General features: G+C 37.9%; 1 protein-coding gene across 1 annotated transcript in view; it reads left to right on the forward strand.

The window, feature by feature from the left end:
- LOC127617934 (leucine zipper putative tumor suppressor 2 homolog) overlaps positions 1-23,230 on the forward strand; it is a 95,513-nt gene that overhangs the window by 44,355 nt on the left and 27,928 nt on the right. Inside the window, exon 2 of the mRNA XM_052090114.1 lies at positions 7,410-7,523. The gene's annotated coding sequence lies outside the window, so the exon portion shown is untranslated. The remainder of the gene's footprint in view (positions 1-7,409; positions 7,524-23,230) is intronic.

Genomic DNA, 23,230 nt, shown 5'->3' on the forward strand with positions numbered 1-23,230 from the left:
GCCTCCACACATGCTACATCTCTGCGGTAACACGCTCAACAAGCCATGCGATAAAATGCATGGATTGATGGTCTAATAGGCAACTGAGATTCATCCTCCACCACCCGGATTGAGGCGAGTCACTACACCACCATGCGGATTTAGACCGCATTAGGAATTGGGCATTCCAAATTTGGGAGAAAAGGGGAGAAAATAAATTTAAAAATTATTGCGATTGCATCTGCACACACTTCACTTCTACTGGTCGATTTTGATTCACAGATTAAATTCATTCATTGAAACATGACAAAATGAAACCAAAATTCAAAGTACACTTCAAACTAAATAAAAATATAATCAACATTTTATCCTCTCCAACTTCTTTCTCCATCACCCTTTGCAGTGACTTTTACAGAAATCATTGTATGACAACAGGTGGAAAAACAACAATACAGATTAGATTATAAATGCAATTGTAAATATAAACATAATAATAGTAATAATTGGAAAATAAACCATAAACTCTAGAAAGTTTAACAATTTTTGTTTCATAAGACAGCTCCAACTCTGATCGTCAGAGACATAATTTGATCTTCCACTATATTGACATTAACTTTATTACCACCTGCTGGTGGAATCTCCAAGATGCAGGAACTGAGTTTGGACTTAGTGCTGAAAACAAACCTGCTTTTGGAATGTCTTAGCGCATTGCCTATTTCTCAAGAAAATAATTTACATACAATACACCCACAGTTAACACGATCCCACCCCAATTTTCACACTCACGAAAATAGAGCCCCATATCTGCATTGAGATCATATGCCAACAGGGGTACAGAAACACTGTCATGTGATAAAATAAAACCTAGATTGACCTGTGTTGATACAACAGAGGATTCTTATGTAAGGAGAATTTGAGATGAGGTCTGTTGATTAGAAAATAATGGAGGGTACAGAGCAGAGCAGGTTAACCAGGATGGGTTCAGATAGGCTGTTTTAAGCCCACGTGAGCATTCTGTCCCCGAGCCAAATTGCAATGCTGCAGAGGTCAGTTAATGTGGCTCAGTTGTTAGTTTTATGAAAATTAAAATGCTAATGCTACCCTGGAGGTCGGGAGCAGCACTGTGTGATTTGGACAGTAATCGGATTCTCTATAATGGAAATAAAAAAATAGCACAAAATCCACCGTCCTGTTTTTCCTCAAACCTGAAACATGTTCTTGTCATACTTTCTCCCATAAACACATTTCACCACTCAAATGTTGTCTATCAGATTAAATTAGTGTCCAAAGGTCTGAGACTGTGAATGGAAATGTTTCTTGTTTAATACAAAATATTTTATTACAGATATCATTAGGCCTATATTATTAGCATAACATGTTTTATGAAACATTGATTTGAAAAATGTACATGAATTTTTAGAATTGTTTTGTATTTGGTGTGTCCCCCTTTTACTAATGACAGCATGTACTCGAGCCGGGACAAGTTTGTGCAAGTTTGTGCATCAGTCTCACAAATTTGCTTTAATTTAGTTAGTGAATTAGAAATAGTGCTGCATCTTCATACCTTCATATTCCTTTTTCGTTTTAGATCATAACATTTCTTTGTTTAAATTTTAACAAAATTCTAAAACCTTTTCTATTTCCATGTCTAATTGAAAAATAGTAATAAAATAAAACTAAAATCTCTGATTTTCAATTTGGTCTAAGACTTTTGGACCTCACTGTATATAATATTTTCCTATGTTCAATGTATTTGTCCTACTTCATATGTTTTTTAACTTAAAGAATTCAAAGACAACAAAATTCAGTCTTGAACCAAAGGTATAACCAGAATATAACCACCCATGTTTTGACTCCCTGACCTTCAAAATCCTCAGATCACCCTTAATTAAGACCACTATTGCAACCCCAAGTACAAACCTGGAAAGTGTTGGTATTGTGGTGTGAGGCTAGTGTTGTTTTATCCTGTCATATAGCCTGACATTTGGTTCTCTGGGCTGGAAGAATGATGAGAGAGATGGAGTTACGTCCCCATCTGGAATCAGGGATGATGTGGGGAGAGAAGGGTATTGATGCTTTTCTCCCTCCCTGTACTTGTATCACTGATGCTTGGCCCTCACCATCTGTCACCCACTTCTCCTCACTGGGCCTAGAATGGCCAGATGCATGTTTACCTCATTTAAGAGTACAGTTACCTAATAGAGCAGGTGGAGGAAAACACAGACACTGTAAGGTTAATGGAGAGAATGTGAAGAGTTTTTAAAGCAAGACTTTGGCAAGAGTCCAACCTCCTGCCTATCACATCCTCTGTACAATGACTTTGAGGTCAAGAAGAAGAGCCTCTTTTTCAGTTAGAATGGCAAGACAGATCAGCTTGAATGGTAGTAGAGCAACTTGACATCAGATAGCTGCACCAATCAACAGGCATATGTTTATACCTCACAGGCTAGTTGAGGTCATGGCAAAATCAATGGGCCATATTGTATCAGTTTGCAGATAGTGGCTCACTAATTGATTACTGCACAATATGTTTGCATTTCTGGGTGGCTGATAAGGAAGAGAGTGAGCAAATGAGTAACGCCTTGTCCCAAATGCTTCCATAAACCTTTGCGGCCCTCATCCATGTGCACACTTTTTTGCTGGAATGCAGCGTACTCTGGTAGTCTCTCAGGTAGTAGTCTGCTGCGGAGTCTATATCAGTGCAAGCTCTGCAAACGGGCAGACCAAAAGTGCCTAGTGGACACAAAGGGGGGTGCTCTGAGCATCCTTCTGAAAATTAAAATGACAAAAGGGGATCATAAATTCATGTTGACTGCATGGAAATGCACATGTGATGGCCATTCCAAGACTGCAGGTATACATCAAGTGTGCAGTTTGGAACTGAGTCTAAGGGACTGTTCAAACTGAAGTGTTTTTGCTGTTTTTCCACTGGTTTTATTTGTAAACAAGCTCTAGACGAATGTATTTGGCTGCAGTACCACATCTCAGATGTTGTGTCAACTTTCAAAAAATGCATCTCAAAACACCTGCGTTCTGTTCTATTTATTGTGCTGCATCTAGGGTTTTTTATTAGCGCAAGAATGTGTTGATTTTCCTTTATTTTACTGTTAAAACCATGGTTTAGGGTTTGGGTAAGAGGTTAGACTTTATGGTTAGGTTTGGGTTAGTAGATAAACTTAGGAAAAATCATAATAATATTGTTTGTATGTTCATTTATTTTTCTTTATGGTAGTAAAAGTTTTTGTACTAGCTTACCCTTATGATTTTGCCATCTCACACTGTTATTATGACTTGTCATGAGGCTGGGATGTTGATTTCCCCAAAACATGTAAACACTCTGGCTTTGTGGTGCTATGAAACCATTGGCTCAACCAATTGTGAGTTTTGGGCAAGATTATCTGACTGACCAATGCCAGAAGGAGTTAGTGTTCAGGAAACTTGTTTGAAAATGGTCATTATTTTTTGCTGACTCTAGAGGTTGCAGGTGTTACACTCTTCAGCTTTAAAGGCAATCAGTAACTTTTTGCTCATGTTTTGTTCATGCTCATCTTGGGCTTATAGTGACACTAGTGGTGTGGATGAAGCATCAGTTAAAATCAGTTACAGATGCCATTGTAGAAATTCACTATTCACAATCAGCCATGATTAATTTAATCCAAGAGTGAAAGTGTCCAATAACAAGACGGTTACTGAGATTAAAGGAAGATTCCAGGTTCCATGCAAGTTAAATTCAATTGACAGTATTTTTGGCATAATATAGATTTCTATCAGGACAAAGCACAGACGCACAGTAAAGTTCAAAGGACATTTCATGAAATAATAGTGAACACAGAATTGTAAAATCTCTTTTGGCACAAGCCCCATCTGGCAGTCTGATGACATTGCCACTCGAACCATCAGATCTTGCCGGAGATAGGAGGCAGGGGGCGAGGAGCCACCCCAGTGTAAGATGGGACTCAACTGGTGGCGATGGGGAGGAGGAGGTTGCCGTGTTGACACTCTGAAACAGAAAAGAGGTAGATTGAAAGCAGGATTTTAAAGCAATGGCTGATATATGATTGGCTAGGAGATAACTAGAAAATGGCGTGATGATGTACAGCTGTGAGTCTGCTGCTAGAACGTTTACATTACCACAAAAATGTATTTCACCTCTTCCCTCCTTCTTTTAAAAAAGCCAAAATTTAGGTTGTTGTATGGAAGTGAATGGGGCCAATCCATAAAAGTTAAAGTACTCACTGTTTCAAAAGTATAGGCACAAGACATAAACAATATGTGTGTTAACATGATTGTAGTGCGATAAAATCACTTACTAACCTTTTAAGTGTATACTATATAGTCAATTTTAAATTTTTTATGCCATGACAATATAATGTCAACAAACCCTAAAACCCTAAAATGACTGTAAAAATGATGATATAATGACTTTACGGCTCAATTAATACATGAGATTTAACAGAATAATTTATGTAAGTGCTTTTATAAAAAAAAATAAGATTTACATTTCTGCATTTAAACCCTCCAAAAATTGGCCACATTCACTTTCATTGTAACTGCGTCAGTGTATCCTTGGTTTTTGCTTTTTTTAAAAGAAATTAATTTATGTGGTAATCAACATAATATACTGTCAATTGATCTTTGCTTGTATTGAACCCGGAATATAAAGTGAGTAGTATTCAACTTTTTATGTGATTCTATTTCTAACATGGGTGCCCCCATGAGGGTGTCCCTGCCCTATGTAGAATAAAACAGCTTTTATAAGGTTACTGATATGACTGGAGTCCTCATCTCATGTGAGTGGTCATGATTTTATACAAATGTTTAAAAATTTCAAGTAATTTTTTGGGGACTAAAACATTTTAATGGGAAAAAAATTACTAAGTGCACCTTTAAGAATTCATCAAACATGTGAGTGTGTGTTGCACTGTTATACACAGCTGTCTAAGACCCCCTATCTCCCACTTTATTTTCCCAGTCATGCTCTCTGTATGGCAGGCGGGATTAGGCACGTGTGAACCTCCCTTTCCCCTCTCTTCTCCACGTGTGTCACTGCAGTGTGTTTGTCTGTATGACTGTAAGCTCATGTAGATGTGACCCACTTTCAGAGGTGCTAGTACACACGAAACTGTTTGATAACTGAAGCAAAGAGATAACTACAAATGCATTCCTCTCTAATCTCCACTTCATTCTTCACACTATTTTTATTACACACAGTAGACATTAACTAGCATTCCTGACTAAGTATATAGGAGGAGAGAGAGGACAATCCCTGCAGATTAGTCCCTTGAGGAGCATGTGTAAACTCTGTGATACAGTATCTCATCTCACCATGAATTATGAGACGGCCTTGCCATATTGTAACAGGAAGCACAAAGCTTAACAAGGTGCCTGTCAGAGATTGTGGTAGGAAATTCCTAAAAACTGTTTTTTATTTGTAATTATTATTATTTTTAGTTGAGTGCATGCCATGTTGATATTGTACAATGGTTTTCAGGTGGTACACAAACACTTACAGATAGAGCGGGTATTACTTATGTAGTGAAGCAGTTAAAGACTCTGTATTGGAGTTTCTGTCTTTCAGTCCATGTCTATTAGCTTTGAGGCCATCTATATGCTTTTTCCTCCTCAAAGTTGATAAATAAAACTTTTTATAACATACACTCATTTCAAATGTACATTCTTTTTCTTCTGGAAATATGTCAACACAGGGAAAATTGCATTCCAACCATTTCATGAGGCCATTAAACCTTGCTGAAGAGCACAGGGCAGAGACAATATGAGGAGACAGGCCACTTGAAAATGAAATGGCAATGCTCAGTAATGTGGCTCTAGAAATGAAAGTCCACCTTTCAGTTGACAGAGGCAATCAACTTGGGTGATTCACACAAAACCTGTCAAGAAAATGCCCTGTCATTAATCCTAAATCAAAACCAAAAAATATTATACTATATTTTACATAAAGAAAATTTAACTTAAATTTAGGACCATTAATATTTTTGCATTGTGCATTATTGCATTAATTTTAGGGCACTTAAGCACATTTTACCCCATAGTTCTTATTACCATAACTTGTCCGGATTTTATTTTTTACTATTCCCATTGTTTCCAATTATTAGTCTCATTTTATTACAGTAAAAAGGACGCTGTTGCTCAATTATTTTTATTAAATCTAAGGTATATATAGGCCTATATAGCATACATATACTGTTTATATACAGTATCATTTCAGCATAAGAAGCAAAATTTCCATTATACCATTTTACTGTTGATTTGAACTATTTTATTGAAACATAATCTTAGCCAACAGTTTTGGAGATTTCAAACATACATGTAGATAGGACTTGTACCTGCATACCTTCATGCAAAACAGCTGCACAGGGTCATTGCCAAAAATGATTTTTAGCAAATTGGCAACTGATTATTCAGTCTAGACTTCACTTAAATGACACACATAGACTTTCTATGTCTTTATATTCTTTACTCTATCCTTCCTAACAGACGTATTGTAGGGTACGGTCCACTGTGGGGCAGTGTGCCCTTCCACTCATCTCAGAACTAAGATGTGCCAAGCAGATACAGTATTTTGGTTTGAGGAACTTAAAACTTTCACAGATTATACTAGTCTCTCCTGCTCTGACATATACTGTCCTCTAAGAAGCACAGTCTGATAGCCAAGGAGAAAAAGAAAAACTACTGCCCCCTCAGAAAGCCATGATCTTATTATGCTTCTAGTTTAACATAATAACAGGCTTTTTGCCTTAAAGTATGCATACTTGAACTCTGTCATATCCACTCAGGAGATGGACAGATGGTAGGGGCCCGCTAGTCTTTCCCACATGCTGTTTTTATTGTTTTTAATTGACAAAAGGAATATTTTTCATTGGTGTCTGTTTGTGTTCTGAATGTGTTCTGCTTGCTTCTTTTTTTAAATCACTTCAGTCATCATTTACTCACCATTGTGTTGTTTTTAACCCATATTACTTTCTTTTGTGAAAAACAAAAGGACCGGTTGATGTAATGACAGAATGTAAATTTTTTTTGGTGAGCTATCCCTTTAAGACTTATTTTCTGAGAATATATCTTAAATTAAGTTTTTTAAACACTATTTCAATTTCTTCTTTTTTTAATTTGGAATCTAAAAAAGTGAGTTTTATGCTTAAAACAAGATACTTTGAAGAAAAGTCTTATTATCCTACAATTTATTAACCTGATAAATTGAATGTTGAGATATTTTTATAAAAAATAAAAAAGAATAATTTGTATTATGTATAGCGTATATATATATATATATATATATATATATATATATATATATATATATATATATATATATATATATACACACACATATATACATATTTATATATACATAACATATTTATAAACCAATTGTAAACTTGCCCCATCCTCAGTATGTGTTTGTGTGTCTGCAGATGTGTGTGTGAGTGGAGGTGGATGATGCAGTGGGGCTCTGGTGATTTGTAAAGACTCCAACAGTCCTGAATCTCTGCCGTTTTTAGGAGCTGAACTCTGGGCTTCTGTTCAAGGTAAGACATGTGATAAGACCCTGTATGCCTCTCTACACTATCTCTTTATTCTCGCTGTCAGTACTGAAGAAACAGACATGTCAAATGGAATTGCTCTTGAGTCATTCATTTACTCCAACTATACAGAACATGCAGGCTTTTATGGATCCCTGCTTCAGTGTCATAACTTAAGCTCTCACTGTGTTGGTTCTAATTAGACTTAGTTAATTAAAGACACTTAAAGCTAATGATCTGGAAAGCCTGATTGAAATATACTCAGGTTGTCTTGAGTGCACAGCAAAAGCCTCAGTATGAAAGAGACGAGAGTCTGTTTAAAAAACCTGGAGAAAATAACTGACTAGAGGGCTCAGCAGACTGTTTCAGGCCAATTGATGGAACTGCTACTTGCCCTATCGCTGCTCTGTTATCGTGTGCTTGTATACCTTGCAAAGGTACCTTTTTCACATAAGACCCTTTTTTATTGTTATTCTATGGAAACATGCACAAGACAGACATCTTTGACCATTGTGGCACTGTTTTTCAGCATTTATGAAACGAGTGTTGCATTTTTAAGACGCGTGTTCAGTATAAAAGTTTACTGTGTATCAAGGCACTTGTGTTTTGTTCCATTCCACTCTACAAATAACCGTTGTAGCTTTTGTTTAAACACAAGAATGGTATCCTGTGTGATTGACCTCTGGTCAACAATAATTAAAGTTGTAAATAATATTTTGTTCATTGTTAGTTCTTGATACTAATTGCATTAACTAATGTTAAAGAATGTATTGCACCTTATTGTAAAGTGTTACTACCTAAATTACTATATGCCGTAATTTTTCAGCAAAAGTGTTGATGTTTTTATAGATGACATGGAGTTACACTTCAGCTGCATCATTTCCAGTTACAATTGCAAATTAAATACCTTGTAAATAATTTGTAACTTTTTGTTAACTAATTTGTGTAAAAGAATCTTAATGTCAATACAAATATAAAAATAAAATCTAAGGTTCTATTGTTAACATTAGTTAATGCATTGTTAATAGTTAACATGAATTAACAATTAACATATTTTTTTTTTACAGCATTCACTAATTGTAGTTAATGTTATTTCATTTAAATACAATTGACTCTTCACTTAGCTCCGCCCCCCTTGGTTACGGTTGCTCGCTCTGACAAGCTCTGTAGAACTCCCTATTGGAATTAATGGAAGATTGCCGTGAACGATGTGTTTTTTGGCAAAATATTCTCATAAACGGAATGGATCATAATTTTATGTAAGATGATATGAAGAGTGACATTTTAATGCATATTTATCTGAAGTCTTTTGAAAAAGAAATTGTTAAATTATAGTAATTTGATTGAAAACTGTGGAAACTGTGAATCAGAATCAAGGCAAACAATTATTGCAGTCACTTGAAAAGAGAAAAACGTAATTTAATAGCGATTACACATCTAATAACATTAGCGTACATGAACAGAGCTGTTTATAATGTCTCATAACACTCATTTTGATGCTGTGACCGCATTTGTATCGCATTGAATCGCATTTGCTATGACTTGAATCAACACTGTACACATTTTTTGTAATTTTAACGGTAAAAGACTGTAAAAATGCTACAGTTAAACAACGTAAATTAGTTAACGAGTAGTTAATGTAAAGTATATAATTTAAAAAATATATATATTTAAAAAGACAATACATGTAGTTTTACGATAAAATGGTGTAAAAAAAAAATATTTTTTAGATGTAAAAAGTATGATTTCCAATATAATTAATGGTTAAAATGTATATTATGTTTAACAAAAGAGTACATGTAGCATTACAGTAAAAAACAATAATCTAGCGTTTCCAGAATTTCCTGTGTGACCCATTACATTTCATTATATTTTATGGGAATAGTTATGTTTCATCTTATTTTTAATATCAGTTATGTACTTTGGGGTGTTCTGTTTTATATCTGATGTAGTTTAGTTCATGTTTACTGCATTATTTAAATCTCATATGTGTTACCCTGATGGTGTTTAGTGTTTGTGTGAGTGACTGTCTCTACATGTTTATTGTTCATTGCTCCTGGAAGAGTCACTATTGATGAACTTCATGTCATCATGTGCCCTTCTGTAGTTACCACGGTAATTAACAATACATTATATACTGAAAAGCAGATTTTTACAGTTTCAGAAGGCTAATATATCAAGTTTATTATTTAATAATATAAATGACGGTAATGCCCCATAAAATATACAGAATATATACAGATCAAATATACAGAATCAAAATTACATCCCGTAAACCCTGAAACGTGGTTAGTGTATATTTCACATGGAATTTCTGGAACCACTGCTGCCAGTTCTTTTACCGTAAATTTAACAAGATACTTTTTACTGTGAATACTGTATATAAATGAATTAACGTTCAGTTAATTAGCTTTATTTTACCTTGATGCAAGTGTAGGTGTCATTGCAGATGTTATATGTTCATTTGTGAATGAGGGCTGATACAGTTTAATTCATAACATACTCTTCTCCAGATTTATTTAAAAACGCTGCGGTTATCCTCTCTGGGTAATTAGTGTCACTATTACAAATGACCTGGCAACAATGTGTTTTTCTTTTTTGGATTATTTTTTATAAAATCCTGCTTAAAAGTACTCAAACACACATTACTTCCATAGTCTGCCATTGGAAAGTAGCAAACACGTGTCAGAGTAATGGCGGCAGGGCAACAGTTGTGAACAGAAGTGCTTTTATGGCGGGCTTAGGGAAGGGTCAATTGTTCATTGTTAGTTCATAATGCATTAGCTAATTTTAACGAATACAACCTTATTTTACAGTGTTACTTATAAACTTTCTTACACCTTACAAAATATGTTGCTAATGCTAAAATAACAAATACAAAATTTTGTGGTGTAGCCAGTGAAAATATAAGAAGGCCTAATATGAATTTTAGCTTCTTGCCCAACTGGGCCATTTCCTGACCACTGGTCTGTGATAAACAAAATAATTTGGAAAAATCATTTTAATGTCAATTTTACAGGCATCAGCAGAATTGATGCTCGTTCTCAGTGAAAACAACTTTTTCCCTGCTGTCACTGCTGAGTATCACTTGAGCTGGAGTGTGGACATTGATTAATGGTGTGAATATGTGTCTGGCTGAGTCTTAATCCTGCAAGAAAGTTTCCCATCCAACACTTTGAAGTGTATTTTTCCACTAGGGTCAGGTTCATGATGGATGACCAGTGCAGTGTGTGACAGCAGCATGGATACTGGGTGGCTTGAGCCTAAATGGCATGGGCAGTAAGGGTCAAAGTGCAGGAATTGGAGGATAGGTGTTGTTGTTGACATGGGTAGATAAACTGGGTGGCCAGTCAAAGCTTAACTCTAACAACTGGATCCAAGACGTTTGTAAAAGATGTTTTACAAACACTGCACTAATAGTGGTACCATGGTAATACAAGGGTTATTTGGTACCATGGTAGTACTATACACTCACCTAAAGGATTATTAGGAACACCATACTAATACTGTCTTAACTGCCTTAATTCTACGTGGCATTGATGTGCTGAAAGCATTCTTTAGAAATGTTGGCCCATATTGATAGGATAGCATCTTGCAGTTGATGGAGATTTGTGGGATGCACATCCAGGGCACGAAGCTCCCGTTCCACCACATCCCAAAGATGCTCTATTGGGTTGAGATCTGGTGACTGTGGGGGCCATTTTAGTACAGTGAACTCATTGTCATGTTCAAGAAACCAATTTGAAATGATTCGAGCTTTGTGACATGGTGCATTATCCTGCTGGAAGTAGCCATCAGAGGATGGGTACATGGTGGCCATAAAGGGATGGACATGGTCAGAAACAATGCTCAGGTAGGCCGTGGCATTTAAACGATGCCCAATTGGCACTAAGGGGCCTAAAGTGTGCCAAGAAAACATCCCCCACACATTACACTACCACCACCAGCATACACAGTGGTAACAAGGCATGATGGATGCATGTTCTCATTCTGTTTACGCCAAATTCTGACTCTACCATCTGAATGTCTCAACAGAAATCGAGACTCATCAGACCAGGCAACATTTTTCCAGTCTTCAACTGTTCAATTTTGGTGAGCTCTTGCAAATTGTAGCCTCTTTTTCCTGTTTGTAGTGGAGATGAGTGGTACCCGGTGGGGTCTTCTGCTGTTGTAGCCCATCCGCCTCAAGGTTGTGCGTGTTGTGGCTTCACAAATGCTTTGCTGCATACCTCGGTTGTAACGAGTGGTTATTTCAGGCAAAGTTGCTCTTCTATCAGCTTGAATCAGTCGGCCCATACTCCTCTGACCTCTAGCATCAACAAGGCATTTTCGCCCACGGGACTGCCACATACTGGATGTTTTACCCTTTTCACACCATTCTTTGTAAACCCTAGAAATGGTTGTGCGTGAAAATCCCAGTAACTGAGCAGATTGTGAAATACTCAGACCGGCCCGTCTGGCACCAACAACCATGCCACGCTCAAAATTGCTTAAATCACCTTTCTTTCCCATTCTGACATTCAGTTTGGAGTTCAGGAAATTGTCTTGACCAGGACCACACCCATAAATGCATTGAAGCAACTGCCATGTGATTGGTTGATTAGATAATTGCATTAATGAGAAATTGAACAGGTGTTCCTAATAATCCTTTAGGTGAGTGTATAGTTTTCTTTGAAGTACCTTGGACTACATGTAAATACCATGGTACATACAGTAATGATTAAATATTATATGATACTATCACTGTACCATGGTACTACCACAATACTTTTTCTGAGACATTACAATAGAGTGTGAAATTGGTTTACGGTCTGTTCTTTTAGTCAATAAACATATAGGACAACATAGCACATACACAAATGCATACCTTGTTCGACACCAACATACTCAAAGCCCCTTCATTTACTTGAAAACATTCTTGGTTCTTCTGCCAGTATTTCCCAGGAGGGCGCTCTTCTTCAAATTCCAGTTTTAGCTCCTTTGGCTCGACTCAGCTGGTTAGTATGCAGTTACAGTACATGACTGGCAGTTCTTCAGGACTTTGTGTTATGTGTGTGAGTGTGGGGGCGGGTTTGGGTGGTTTATGAGGACATTTTTTAGGTTACAAACTGGTAATAATTGTAATAAGGGTATTATGCAATAAATGTGGTTCATAATACATTTCTAGTGCCCCCATAAAATACGTTTTTTGTGAGGATTAGGTTTAGGGTATAGAATCTATAGTTTGTATAAAAAAATCTATGGAGAGTCCTCCTAAGGATAGCTGCAACAACGCGCGCGCGTGTGTGTGTGTGTGTGGTCTAAGCAGCTGCTCCACCCCTTCAGCTCTCAATCTACGTTAACCCTGATAGCAGCTGTCTGTTTCCTACAGCAGTGGAGAGAGAGACTCCGGCTCTCTTTCTTCCTCTCTGTGGTGTAAAAGACATCATAGGTTTAGCTACAGCCCAGAGAAATTGTGGGATTTTTTCACCATATCTTATAGCTGTTTTTATTGTTATTGTCTAATGTACATCACTATAAACAGTAAAAAGTGGGAACATTGTTATTGTTCCTTATTTTTACTTGATTTAACCATTAGAAATTACTTTAGTTGGTGCAGCCTAATTTAGTGGTTAATAAGTGGATTCAGTTTTATCATTTTGAATGGTATTTTGGACTGCTCTCTTCATTCAATAACAACCCTTAGATATGGACATATCATCTCTCTGCCTCATTGGTTGTTCCACTGTGGAACATAATACTTTATACTTTTTACTTAATACTTTAATGCCCTATAAATAGTTTGTCTCTGAATCACAACAAATTCTTTGATCCCATATTACCTTACATCATATTGTAAGCAGTGGGAAACTCTTTGTCAGAGTTAAAGTACTTCAGCTTAGAACCAAACTACTTTGGAACCAACAGCAAACCCACAACCTGTAAGTAATTATCGTTACTCATTTCACATGCAAAGAGGCTAGCCAGTGTTGTGTAAAACAATATTGCATATAATATAATATAATATATCCATCCATCCATCCATCTTCAACCGCTTATCCGAAGTCGGGTCGCGGGGGCATCAGCTCCAGCAGGGGGCCCCAAACTTCCCTATCTGAGCCACATTAACCAGCTCTGACTGGGGGACCCCGAGGCGTTCCCAGGCCAGTGTGGAGATGTAATCTCTCCACCTAATCCTGGGTCTTCCCCAAGGCCTCCTCCCAGCTGGACGTGCCTGAAACACCTCCCTAGGGAGCCCGCCACCTTTCTGAGGAAACCCATTTTGCCCGCTTGTACTCGCGACCTCGTTCTTTCGGTCATGACCCAGCCTTCATGACCATAGGTGAGGGTAGGAATGAAAATTGATTGGTAGATCGAGAGCTTTGCCTTCTGGCTCAGCTCTCTTTTCATGACAACGGTGCGATAGAGCGAGTGCAATACCGCCCCCACTGCCCCGATTCTCCGGCCAACCTCCCGCTCCATTGGCCCCTCACTCATGAACAATACCCCGTGGTTCTTGAACTCCTTCACTTGGGGCAATACCTCCTTCCCTATAATATAATATAATATAATATAATATAATATAATATAATATAATATAATATAATATAATATAATATAATTAGGGCTGTCAATCGATTGACATTTTTAAATATTTGATTATATCTTTTCATGTGACAACACTGAAGAAATGACACTTTGCTACAATGTAAATTAGTGAGTGTACAACTTGTATAACAGTGTAGATTTGTTGTCCCCTCAAAATAACTCAACACACAGCCATTAATGTCTAAACCTCTGGCAACAAAAGTGAGTACACCCCTAAGTGAAAATGTCCAAATCGGGCCCAAAGTGTCAATATTTTGTGTGGCCACCATTATTTTCCAGCACTGCTTTAACCCTCTTGGGCATAGAGTTCACAAGAACTTCACAGGTTGCCATTGGAGTCCTCTTACACTCCTCCATGATGACATCACACAGCTGGTGGATGTTTGAGACCTCGTGCTCCTCCACCTTCCGTTTGAGGATGCCCCACAGATGCTTAATAGGGTTTAGGTCTGGAGACATGCTTGGCCAGTCCATCACCTTCACCCTCAGCTTCTTTAGCTTCTTTAGCAAGGCAGTGGTCCTCTTGGAGGTATGTTTGGGGTCGTTATCATGCTGGAATACTGCCCTGCGGCCCAGTCTCCGAAGGGAGGGGATCATGCTCTGCTTCAGTATGTAACCGTACATGTTGGCATTCATGGTTCCCTCAATGATCTGTAGCTCCCCAGTGCCAGCAGCACTCATGCAGCCCCAGACCATGACACTCCCACCACCATGCTTGACTGTAGGCAAGACACACTTGTCTTTGTACTCCTCACCTGGTTTCCGCCACACACGCTTGACACCATCTGAACCAAATAAGTTTATCTTGGACTCATCAGACCACAGGACATGGTTCCAGTAATCCATGTCCTTAGTCTGCTTGACTTCAGCAAACTGTTTGCAGGCTTTCTTGTGCAGCATCTTTAGAAGAGGCTTCCTTATGGGATGACAGCAATGCAGACCTCTGGATATGATGCTGAGCATGTGCACTCAACTTCTTTGGTCGACCATGGCGAGGCCTGTTCTGAGTGGAACCTGTCCTGTTAAACCGCTGTATGGTCTTGGCCACCGTGCTGCAGCTCAGTGTCAGGGTCTTTTTTCAGATCCTCAGAGAGTTCTTTGCCATGAGATGCCATGGGGAGGGAAAATGGCTAATTGGGCCCAATTTTGACATTTTCACTTAGGGGCGTACTCACTTTTGTTGCCAGTGGTTTAGACATTAATGGCTGTGTGTTGAGTTATTTTGAGGGGACAGCAAATTTACACTGTTATACAAGCTGTACACTCACTTTTTTACATTGTAGCAAAGTGTCATTTCTTCAGTGTTGTCACATGAAAAGATATAATCAAATACATACAAAAATGTGAGGGGTGTACTCACTTTTGTGACATACTTTATATATTAGGGCTGTCAATCGATTAGCATTTTTAATCAAATTAATTGCATGGTGTCCCAATTAATTAATCTTGATTAATCGCATATACAAATATTTGCTGAGAAAGCCCCTCATATAACAATAATTCAATATATAAAGATTATGCATATTTATATCAATATATAATTATACATAGTTATCTTAAATATTTAAAAATACAAAATATTCAGATAATTAAAATGCATTACATTCTTGTGGCAGAAGAGTTCATCATTAATAAGACAATACAAAAACAGTTTTAGAATACAATATTATTGAACATAAGCCAATCATTGGCATACAGTTCACAGCAATCCATTTCACAAGTGAATTTGTCAATCAGTTGGTGATTTATTATGAGGGCTTGTTTAAGGTCCCGTCAATGAACAGCTGCATCAGACATGCTTGTGTAGCGTAAAACATAACAACATAAAACATAAACATTTTAGGTCACTGTGTCAAGTTAAATATAGTTTAATTCTTAGAACACATATTGAGATCCCTTAGTTCGGATTTGCGCTCCATCAAGTGTTTTGAACGCAAGAACATAAGCATGTTTGTGTTGTTCTGCTGCTGGATGGTTGTTTTCTTCACTGTATAAACTGCGCATTGCCACGCAGCTGAAGTTTCACTTACTGCCCTCTGGCATAAACAGGTGGTACTACAAGCTTGCATTTCTCAGGAATCTTCCATATTGCGGTCCGGGGGCATTGTGATTAATGCCGTTAATTTTTAAAACGCGTTATTTTTAGTCAAATTAATTGCACTGAATTAACGCATTAAATCCCACATTAAGTGGTGGTGGTGTAGTGGTCTAAGCACATAACTGTAATCTGGTAATCAGAAGGACGCTGGTTCAAGCCCCACAGCCACCACCATTGTCTCCTTGAGCAAGGCACTTAACTCCAGGTTGCTCCGGGGGGATTGTCCCTGTAATAAGGGCTCTGTAAGTCGCATTGGATAAAAGTGTCTGCCAAATGCATAAATGTAAATGTAAATCGACAGCCCTAAATATAAAATCATATAATATAATGGACTCTGGGGGAAGTTTTATTTATAAAAGTGTAGGAAATGGGGGGGTTGTAGCAATAAATTGTAGCTAAATCTCACAAAACATCTCTTTGGTTATGTCCTGGGATGTCCTCACAGATAAAAATTATTCGTAAATAATGTCTAAAATGTTTTGTTATTCTAAAAATACTAATATGTTTTTTAAAGGGGACCTATTATGCAAAATTCACTTTTACATGGTGTTTGTGCATAAATGTGAGTCGACAGTGTGTGTACACAACCACCCTGCAATGTTAAAAGTCCACCCACTCCACTTTCTTATATTCCTATTAAAAACAGTGTGTCAAAATGAATGGTTTTCGTTACTGCTCAAATGTGACGTCACGTTAGAGCAAGCCTCACCCACGACTGGTGACAGACTCCACCCTATTATCATAGAGCCTCCCCTGAGTGATCTACACACAGTCCGTTATTCTTTTCCGCACTGGAGCAGATACAGTGAGAAGAATAATGTCTCAGCTTTGTAAGCATCATAAGTGTTCTGTTGTTGGCTGTTAAAGTGAACATAAGAGTCTTCATGTACTCCAGCACTGTCTACAGTCACTGAAGACGCCACAGACAAGTTTTGTTTTTGAAGGAAATATGCCCCAAACATACAATATTCGTGTATGTTTGGGCAAATAATTTTACACCGTACTGCTTTGTGAATGAGTGTCAATATAAAGTAGGATTTAATTTCTTTTTTATTCTCAAGCATGGATCAGTACCAACTGTTCGTGTTCCAGCTTTATGTCCTGAAGATGTAAGTATTACACTTTATATTTTGTGAATGTTTGCAAATCGCCTTTCCAAGTGTGCTTGTTAGCTGATTCCACAGCGAACGCAGCTAAAGTTACCATTGTCTCTGATTGTATTCAAGGAGACCAGAGCTATGTCTGGGGCAGGGAGCACCAGCTGATTTGCATTTAAAGAGACACACACGAAAACAGCGTGTGTTTTTTTTTCCACCCAAAAAGAGGCGTTTATAACGGGGTATAATAAATTATCTGTTGGGTATTTTGATCTGAAAATAATTCATAGACACATTCTGGGGACACCAGATTCTTATATTACATCTTGTAAAAAGGGGCATAATTGCTCTCCTTTAAGAGTAGTGTTATAGTTAGTGTTATAGTTAGTCTAATTAGATTTATGTAAAAACAACAGGAGTCTATGGTATTTAGCTAGCTAGGTGAACGTGTGTGTGTGTGTGTGTGTGTGTGTGTGTGTGTGTGTGTGTGCATGTGTGTGTTTTTGTGTGAGTGAGAGAGAGAGTGTGTGTGTAATCTCCATGACAACCACTGAACCCTGCTTATACAGGCTGGTATGTGTGTTCATGTGTCTGTTGTATGTCTCATCAAACCAAGGAACTTTCATGGTATTCACATGTCTGTGAGCCACTGCTGTGTTGGCAGAGAGGGCCAGCCTGACCTTCTCTATATGCCAGTGGAACAAAAAACAGCGAGCATGCTGGGAGTTAATGGGAAATAAATGGTAAGACAGACAGAGTAAAGAGTGTCTGACATGTTGCCTGCTCCCACCTCTCTCCTGCTAAGATTTACTGACGGAGTGCTGGGCAGCCCTGAAATTTGTGTGTGCACGGTTTAAAAGATGCCACACGTTGCCTCTTTTCCACTGTGTTATAAAACCAGAGTGGTGATGGTGATATCGTGTCCCTAAGTGATTTGCAATCCTTTTGAATTGGGCAGCTTCAGATGTCTCTCTCTCTCGCGCTCTCTCTCTCTCTCTCTCTCTGTAAATCCTCTCTCAATTCCAGCTCTCGTGTGTCTTCCATAGACTTGTGAATCACTTCTGTTTATTTATGGGAAATAACTGTCTGTGTATAACTATTTTTCAGTGTTTATGTTAGCCATTCTCCCATAGCAAAGTGGAGAGTCTGTAGCTGTGAACGATTTTGGTTTTGTAGAGGCCTTTATTCTTTGTAGAAATCCTATTATTCTTTCCATTCACTGCTAAAGTGGTGAGGCATGTCTAACCCTTTTTGACATTCTGACTCACAGCATTGGACTGATCTTTAAAAGAGCTTATGGCTCAGTTCATCCTTGAAGTTGTTTTAATGTTACAATGATACCTGATTTGATAAAGGCGTCATCTCATATGTTTCTCTTAGGTGTTTGTCGGCATGACCTTTTCTAATTGTGATACTATATAAGGTGTTTTCACCTGAGGTCACAACGTGACTAAGAACACGGACTGCTGCTCTTTTCTAGAAAGTCAGTCTTTCGACCTTTGACCTCACTTGACCCTTTGCTCCCATAAAACAGCGTTGGGAGCTTGAGTTTCATGGCTGGGGTTAGAAACAGGTGTTTGGTGGATAAATTGTATCTCTCTCAATCTTTCACTCCTTCTTTTATTTCCTCTGATAGCAGACATTAGCAGTGCCCAGTATAAAATTGTATTTGATGAGAGGTTGCTCTTTCATAGTTCAGGAGTCCTCATTTACAGAATGCACCTCTTAAGATATTTTCAAAGCATGGGAGACATAATGTAATTTATATCGCAGTTATGTTTAATTTAATTGTAAATTTTGTCCCAGATGTTTTTCTTAAAATTCCTGGTGACACTTTACAATAAGGTTAACGTTAATTAATGTTAAATTAGTTAATGTTAAGTTAGTTAATGCATTTGGTTTTTTATCAAAATACTATTGTTGGGGGACCCTGATAGCTCAGTGGTAAAGACGCTGGCTACCACCCCTGGAGTTCGAATCCCAAGGTGTGATGAGTGACTCCAGCCGGGTCTCCTAAGCAACCAAATTGTCCCGGTTACTAGGGAGGGTAGAGTCACATGGGGTAACCCCTCGTGATCGCTATAAGGTGTTTTGCTCTTGGTGGGTCGAGTGGTGAGTTGGGCATGGTTGCTGTGGTGGGTGGCGTGAAGCCTGGGATCCGTCCTCTGCCACCCAGACTGATTTGAGTCACTATGTCATCATATGCCATAGTGTGTACATTGGGAATTGGACATTCCAAAAAAAAGAAGGGAAAATTGCATATGCCCATATGTTAACATAAACAACTTTTAATGTAAAAAAAAAAAAAAAGAAATATGTAGAAAATAACATTAACCAAGGTTTATTAATGCTCTAAAAATATTGTTCATTGTTAGTTCGTATTAACTACTGGGTTAACTAACGTAAACTAATGCTATCTTATTGTAGAGTGTTACCAAATTCCTTAAGATAAATAAAATGGACACAAATTAGACATTTGTTGATATGCAGTAAGAGTGTAGAGGTATAAAACTATTATATCTCCAATAATTTGGGCTTTGGAAATGTTTGTGTTCACATTGAAAACCCTGACTTTTGATTGCAGACTTTTGTATCTTGGCAAATCTGAGCACAGAGAAATAGATGTGTTCTGAAACTAGAGGAAAAAGGTGAGATTACTGAGGTCTCTTTTTAGGAGAAAAATCTGAGAAGCAGGAGACTTTAGCAAAATTCTCCATTTGATTTTCTTTTAGAAAAAAATTGCAATTACAATGAACCAATTAAAAGACAATCAAAAATCATTTATTTTTTCTAGGAAAAACAATTTAGATATTCAGAAGATCTCAATGTGCTTTATTTTTGAAATTGCAATCAATTAGCGTTGTCATCGTGTCATTTTTTGCAGCTAAAAAGCTAGTCATTTGGTGATTTTGTCTAAAACACATTCTGAGTGCCCATGAATGTTGTCATACTTTTAGTGGGGCTGCATGCGCCAGCTGAGCAACTACCATTGAGATGATTGACAATGCTAGTAGAGATCTCTCTCCAAGCATTATAGACCTCCTCGCTAGCAGTCCCGAGCCCCATTTGCTGCCTATCCTTTGGGATTTATTAGCTGGAGACCTAACCACTCATTCATGATGGGATTCTGAGAATGGAAACTGTCTGAAAACGAAAGAATAGACATCTTTTCAAACACCCGGTAAACTCTTGGTATGTTTTTTCATTTCCAGCACTGTGCACACAAGGGTAGAAGTGTACCGAACCCACTCAGGACCAATGTCCAAAGCTTGTTTCTTTGTTAAAGAGTATTGAGTGGTCTGTACTCCCACTCAGCAGTGCACAAAAAGGACACAGAGTTCAATTGCTCTCTCAGTTTTTCATCCCTATCCCCCTCCACTCCACACCTCACCTCAGTGGTTTTATTGCTTTTCCATGGCAGAGAGCAGAGCAGTAAATGTAGATTGGTTTGCAATGCTTAGACCTGCTGGCAGCTTCACATACAATTTCATTACACGCCATTCATTACTGCACTCAGGCCGGGCTCTGTATACAGTGGCCCCTAAAAGTATTTTGACACTTAAGTCACACGTAAATATGTATTTGCGTTATAAGTTTGTGAAGCTCTAGTGTGCGTGTTTGTGTGTCTATGTGACGTTTCTTGCACTGTAGGTGTTGATATATATGGGTGTGTGTATCTGTTACTGATAGTGTACAGATGTGTTGGATGTGTTATAGTGTAGAGGGTGTTTTGGATGTGTTATGACAGCAGATGTGTTTGGCTTAAGCTGAAAGCTTTGTGATGGACCTCAGACCCCCCATCTCTGATACTGGGGGGTCTAAGCTCAGGCATGGATCACAATCCCAGACTAGATGTCCTTCTCTGAACCCATGATTTAGTTATGTAATCTTCCTCCATCAGAGGGGTAATCAAAGATTGGTGTTCAGTCCTCACTATAGTCTTTGATCATTTAGATGGTCGAACACATTTTCATCTGGCTTCTAAGATTTAGTGGTGTCAGCATGATCTTCTCATACCTTCAGTGCCTGAGCAGAGATTCATACTGATTCATACTAACATGCATTTTGTGAATTATTGTGATTTATTATTTGCCCCATTGACATGCATGTTTCTCATTTCCAGACAGAATCTGTGGACTTATGTGGACTATGAAATGGTGCTCGCAATCCATTTACTTACTAAATATGATTTATTTCCAAGGGAATCATAACATTCAACAAGAAAAAACATTTTGACTTTATTTTATACATCAGCAATTGACTTGATTGAAAATTTGTATTTAAGGTTTTTTAGAATATAAACCATTATTCTGTATTTCATTCAAAGAGATACTATCCCTGCATTCCAAACAGGATAAATAAGCCTTCAAAGGGCACTTCAAAGGGAGCATAATCATGATAATCTAGCTGTAAGATTGCTTCAAATAGAATTTCTACAACCCCAATTCGAAAAAGTTGGAACAGTATAATAAATGCTAATAAAACCAAAAGGAGTGATTTTTAAATTATATTCACCCTTTGCTATATTTAAAGAACTACAACTATCTTACCTTGTGAATTTCATAGTTTTTTAAACTTACATTAATTTAAAATCAGATGATTGTAACATGCTCCAAAAAAGTTGGGAGAGTTGAGTGTTTACCACTGTGAAACATAATTTCTTCTAATAACACTTATTAAGCATTTGGGCACTGAAGACACAAGTTTAAGTTTAGAAAGGGGAATTTCATCCATTATGTAGGTCTTTAGCTGCACAATTGTACAGGGTCTTCGTTGCCGTACGGTGTGCTTAATAATGCACCACACATTCTCAATTGGAGACCGGTCAGGACTGCAGGCAGGCCAATCTAGCATCCACACTCTCTGCTTATACAGCCATGCACTTGTAGTCGGTTTGTGGTTTGAAGTTGTCCTGCTAAAAAAATGCAGTAACGTCACTGGAAATGCTGGATGGCAGTATTTGTTGCTCCAAAATTTGTACATATCTGTCTGCATTCATGGTGTTCTCACAGATGTGCGAGTTACCCATGCTATGGGCACTGACACACCCGTGGCCCATACAGACACTGGCTTTTGGACCTGACACTAATAACAGCTTGGATGGCAGACAGTGACATCTGTGGGATCAGAGATCACACGCATTCAGAAGTGGTTTTCGTCTTGACCTATATGCACCGAGATTTGACCAGATTCCTTGAATCTTTTTTAACTATATTGTGCACTGTAGAGGGTGAAATGCCCAAAATCCTTCCAAATTGTCTTTGGGGAACATTGTTCTCAAAGTGCTGGATTATTTGCTGAAGCATCTGTTGGCAAATTGACAAGTCTCGAATGATCTTTGCTCTTGAAGGACTTGGCTGTTTTTGGAGGCTCCTTATATACTATGACATGATTAACTTACCTGTTTAAAATCTCCTGTTTCACATCACCTTGTTATTTTAACTCATCAAATTTTTATTAGTCTTAAATTACCCCTGTCTCAAATGTTTTGGAGCATGTTGTAATCATCTTACATTTTAAATTACTGTACATCTTAAAAAGAGTTTACATTTCTAAAAAAGGAGTCACATACAAAGCCTAGTAAAGTGAGGTGTGAGATTTATGGAGCTTGCTTTTCCATCGCCCATGTTCATACAAAAAATTATGTGGATGCTGCTAAAAGTAACTGTGCCACACAAAGTGTTAGCGATTCTTTTTTTTTTATGAAGCAAAGTTACGAATGCACAAGGTCTATGCAAGTGAAGGACTATTTGCTAATCGTTCTGTTGTTCACCGCCATAGCTTTGCACATTCATTACTTGAGAAAAGTCTTGCAGGCCAGGCTGGAGGAATCATTCATACCCTCAATAAAAAGCAGTTAGGTGCCCTGGTTGAAGCTGGTGACATGCGAGTGGATGATTTCTTTTGTGCAGTAAGAAACTCTTATTCAT

Source organism: Xyrauchen texanus, chromosome 24 (assembly GCF_025860055.1).
Source record: "Xyrauchen texanus isolate HMW12.3.18 chromosome 24, RBS_HiC_50CHRs, whole genome shotgun sequence".
Taxonomy (NCBI): domain Eukaryota; kingdom Metazoa; phylum Chordata; class Actinopteri; order Cypriniformes; family Catostomidae; genus Xyrauchen; species Xyrauchen texanus.